The 5,363-nt window shown below is 37.7% G+C and overlaps 1 pseudogene; it reads right to left on the reverse strand.

The window, feature by feature from the left end:
- Positions 1-150, reverse strand: LOC116564166 (annotated as a pseudogene).
- Between the last annotated feature and the right edge of the window lie 5,213 nt (positions 151-5,363).

Here is a 5,363-nt window from a genome sequence, read left to right on the forward strand (position 1 = left end):
TAAACATTGTAACATTTTGTCTTTAACAAAAAGTTCCAGTTCAGGAACATACAGATATATGTAGATAAGACCAACATTTTCATGGTTTAATACAATTTATTCTACTACATGAATCTACACTTGATCTTAGCCAAAAGGCCAAGAAGCGATTACTACATGAATCTTTAAATTTCTTTTTCTCCTTTGGTCTATACAAATAATGTTTTCATGGTTTGTTATGAAGAATCTTGATTTTATTACTTCGAGCAGTTATTTATTTAGGACAAGATAAATGATATCTGATTGATAAATAGTATTTACATTTCATAATGTAGAAAATAATTTTGTGAAAACAAAAAAAGCAGAGGAACACAGATGTCAAGCTTGACTATCACTTCAAATCAATTTCCAAATATGGGAGGAAGTAATCAACACATGAAAATGTAGCCAAGTGGAATGATCTATCTGTTGCTTTTTCTTCAAAAACAAAAAATATAGGGCAAATTTTTTTTATTAAAGAATCCTGATTCTGTATGACAATAAAAAGCCCCAAAAAGCCAATTTAAATAATCTCGACCTTTAGGTTCTAAAGAAAACATTTTTTTCAGATTTGTTTATTAAGGAGTCCTTCTACACTCCGTTGTTTCCTTGGCCTCTCATTCTTTAAGACCCAACTAAAAGGAATCCTTTCCTGAAAAGATTTACTTTTTCCCCAGGGCAAAGTTAGCCATGGTCTCATCTGTGTTCAGCTCAAATATTTCTTAGAGCATTGAACATTTTGTGTCACAATAATCTATTTATAAGTCTGTGTTTCTTCTTTGGCTGTGAGCAACTTGAGGAAGGGGCCATATCTTATTTATCCGTATTTTGATGAGGCCTTTACAAAGAATCCAATTGTTAATGAATGAAAAATAAATGAGTAAATAGCATTGAATGGTTGATTAAATTGGCCAATAGTCACTCAGTATTAGTGTTAGGTACTATTCAGTACTAGCATTAGAATTAACAAAGCTGTCCTGGTCTTTGTCTTCACAGAGATTGCAGTATGATGAGGGAGAAGACAATGATAGATGTCAATCTTGGAAAGGATGTCTTTTTCCTGATTGATAGGCTACATTTTAAATTAAATAAGTTGGTATGTTTTCCATTATCATTTTTACAACATCACTAACATATAATATTACTATGATGTGATTTTAGTTTCAGCAAAGGGCCAGTCGATATTTTCTCATTTCAATCTAATTAGAAAATATTTAAATGTATTTATTTTGTGACTTTTCAGTTACTAGATGATGCTGAAAATCGCCTTTAGACACCCTATCCGTAAATTAAATTGTACACACCAGCTGTATGTGCTACGTGTGCTGAAATCAATAGAATGGGCTGCTAGTTCATTTCTCTTCACTTAAAGGCTTGAATTATATTTATGATGATATTTTTCTAAATTAATGATTTGTTTGGCTGGTCTAGTAACTTGCATGCAAATTTTGATGGCAAACTTTCTTTTTAGAAAATGACTTGATTAATACAAGAAAACAAGGGGAAAGTAAGGATCATAATTTTCTGTTTACTCACTGGTATCTTATTTTCCTTTATCCCATGAAGGAAGCAGCCTGCTTATGTTTTGATAATTCTGCTTATCTGTCAGATGGTGCAGGCAGAAGCCAGCTGTTTCCTATAAAGATATCTTGGGAAATAGCAATATGACTGTCTATAATGGCAAATGCGATCTGATACCATTTCTAGGAGGTGGTTCTTGTTGAAATGTTGTGGGAGGGTTTTCTAGACAGCAGGCCAAGATGTCAAGAATGGTTACTGCTGATACATGCCAAAGTCAATGCAAAATATGTAAAGAGGAAAATAAAATCCTCTTTGAGGGAAGAAGGAAAGATTCAGAAGACAGTCCAGAACTGGCAATGTCCATAGAGTGTGTCAAGAGGGAATTGTTTAAAAGGTCTGATAGTGGGGCTGAAAGCTTAAAGCTGTAAACACAGTCATTGGCGCCAGATCTTTTCATAGACGTTTTCATAATGGAAGTCCTCAGGTTCTGAGTATGATGATGGAGGGAAGAGAAAACCAAGCTCAGAAGACCTCACATACTTAGAGGTTAATTTTCCAATGCAGAACATTAAGGAATTCTCATAGTCACCCAAGAGGAATAGTGCCTCCACCCAGGGAGCACTGGACCCAGGAAGGGGCTCCATAAGGACAAAAGGTAAGACATATGGAGGACAGGCAGTTCTAAGGGAGGGAGCCCAAAAGAGAGGGAATGGTGAAGCTGTGACCCATGAGAGAGGAGCCTGGAGAAAAGTAGCTCAGGGGAAACAGGACAAGCTTCCCTCAAAAGTTTCCAGAGCTGTTGTAGAAAGTCTTGGTCTGTGAGTTCCTGAAGGCTTCACTACTCTATAGAAAGAAGTTATAAGATGTATATTTCATCTGAACATAAGTAAAATTAGTTTGTTAGATAAGCAACATGTATGGGTATAAATATAAACCAAAGTTGACATTTGACTCCCACTCTCTCTTTAAAACTTCTTAATGAATGTAATCTTTCCCTGCCCTGGATAAAAATCCCTTTAGGTAAACGAAAGTTTTACAGCCACTTAACATGAAAAGAAACAAAGCAAAAAAACAAAAGCAAAAACAAAACAAAACACCAGACAGCTTAAAACCAGTAATTTAAAATGAAAGGGATGTCATGAGAGTATGACACTTCTCTCTTTCTTTGCCTCATGCTTATTTCTCCTCCCATAGCAGGGTCACTGCAATTTCTGACACTTCCAGGTACAAGGAAGGGAAGAAGGACAGATGAAGGGGCATGGAAGCCACTGTGACTGTGCTGCTACAATGGTTCCCACTCCCTGGGACTGGCAGGTATTTAAGCTGGCTCTTTTGTGCTCCTTGGGGATCTTCCTTATTCCTGGTTATCTCATCTCAGCAGTTTCCTTGACCTGGGTGAATGCAGTCTAGTTTGTTTCTTCTTTTCCCTCTGTCCCTAGGAATCATCCTTCAGCTTCTTTTCTGCTGGGGCTTTAGTATCCTTCAGGTGATCCCATTGAACAAGATCTAAGAAAACTCCATGCTGTCTTGTTTTCACACATGGACAATCTGGAAGTGCAGGCCCTTCCCAACACAACAGCATTTATTCTCCTCTCCACTGGTAAATTAACTTGCCAAGTCTTTCTCTCCTCATCCTCCCTTGCTCCACTATGCCTGCTAACCAGAAGAAGCAAGACTCAAATTCTCCAAATGAACCTGCTGGAGCCTCTTTCCCTTGAACTGAGATGATGAGAAGGAAAGGGACCCTCCAATACTTTCCTCACAAGACCCTTTGCAATAGCCAACAACTTGAACCTTCTATATCCTCTATACTGCAGACAAGTCAAGTCTTGCAATAAACTCTGTATTACTCATGTAATAATTTCTTGTAATAATAAGGTGGTCTGTCATTTTGGAATGTGGCATCTATTGTCAACAGAAACCAAAATAGCAAGAGTTCCATGTTAACACCCTGTAACCCAAAGGAGGACTTTTTCAGATAAATAGTATACTGTCTGTCACGCTGTGCTGGGAGCTGGATTCATTTGGTAGTTTTCTAGCTTTACTGGGGCCAAGTTTTGCAATTTTATGGCAGTGCTTTGGGGACTTTAGGTGGGAATAAGAAGAAAGCCTCAAGTGGTGCTCGGTTCTGCCACCTTCATGTCAACCAAAGTTGCTCAGCTTTTGATTTTTGTATGTTGAGTTTTAATGTTAAGATTTCACTGGGAGAAGGTTATGCTGCCAAAAAGAGGCTGCTTCCTGGTAGACCTCATCTTAACTATTGATTAATTAACTCATCTGTCTATTCTGAGCAAGACACCAGTCTAGGCAGTTTCACTCTGATCCTGGGAGTTCAAAACTGCTGTTTCAGCTAATCTACAGGGCTTCCAATTGTAAGTTAAAACAGCTCTGCATAGGCCAGCCACTTTTTCACTGGATGAGCTTAGAGGAATTATTGAAACTTTCTGTATTTCAGTTTTCTCATCTGTTAAATACATATCTGGTAGTATTGTTTTGAATTGTATATGCCAAGTGTCTTGCATGGTACTTCTTGAGTGCATGTATGTTGGCACTTAGGAATCACAGCTATGTGGCCTTTCAAAGCTGTCTTGGAAGCTAAGAAGCAAAGTTCACAGAAACCATCCTCTCCTGTGTCATTAATTTAGGACCTTGCTCTGGTGACACCTGTGAAAAGGGGACACCAAGTCCTCTCAAACCATTTCCTTCTCCTATATCCTAAGTGAGAGATTAAAACGGAGTTTTCTTGGAGCCTTTTATTGTGAGTGCAGGGCATAAGGGAAATGTCTCCCCAACTTGAATGCATACCAGGAGCAAGAAATCAGAAGCACCATTTACTGAATAGGGAGTCCTTTCCCCATTACTTGTTTTTGTCAGCTTTGTCAAAGATCAGATAGCTGTAGGTGTACAGCCTTATTTCTGGTCTCTCTATGGTTCCATTGGTCTACGTGTCTTCTTGTACCGATACCATGCTCTTTTGGTTACTGTGACCCTGTAGTATAGTTCAAAGTTGGATAATGAGGTATCTCCAGCTTTGTTTTTCTTGCTTAGGATTGCTTTGGTTATTTGGGCTCTTTTTGGGTTTCATATGAAAGCTAACATAGTTTTTTTCTAGTTCTACAAAGAATGTCGTTGGTAGTTTGATGGGAATAGCATTGGGTCTATAAATTGCTTTGGTCAGTACAGCCATTTTAATGATACTGATTCTTCCAATCCATGAGCATTAAATGTTTTTCCATTTGTTTATTTCTAATTTCTTTGAGCAGTATTTTGTAATTCTCATTTAGAGATCTTTTACCTCCCTGGTTAGCTGTATTTTTAGGTATTTTATTCCTTTTTTGGCATAAAATTGTAAACAGGATTGTGTTCCTCATTTGGCTCTCGGCTTGGCTATTGTTGGTGTATAGTAATGCTAGTGATTTTTGCTCATTAATTTTGTATCCCAAAACTTTGCTGGAGTTGATTATAGCTCAAGGAGCTTTTGGACTGAGACTCTGGGGTTTTCTAGATATAGGATTATGTCTTTTGCAAACAGGAACAATTTAACTTCCTATTTTCCTATTTGGATGCCCTTTATTTTTTTCTCTTTGCCTGATTTTCCTGGTCAGGACTTCCAATACTATGTTAAATAGGAGTGGTGAGAGAGGACATCCTTATCTTACACTGGTTTTCAAGATGAATGCTTCCAGCTTTTGTCCACTCAGTATGATGTTGGCTGTGAGTTTGTCATAAATGGCTCTTATTATTTTGAGGTATGGTTTCTTGATACCTAGTTTACTGAGGTAATCATGTGGGGGTTTTTTGCCTTTAGTTCTGCTTATGTGATG

This window comes from Sapajus apella, unplaced genomic scaffold (assembly GCF_009761245.1).
Source record: "Sapajus apella isolate SASKATOON/1434 unplaced genomic scaffold, GSC_monkey_1.0 scaffold36, whole genome shotgun sequence".
Taxonomy (NCBI): domain Eukaryota; kingdom Metazoa; phylum Chordata; class Mammalia; order Primates; family Cebidae; genus Sapajus; species Sapajus apella.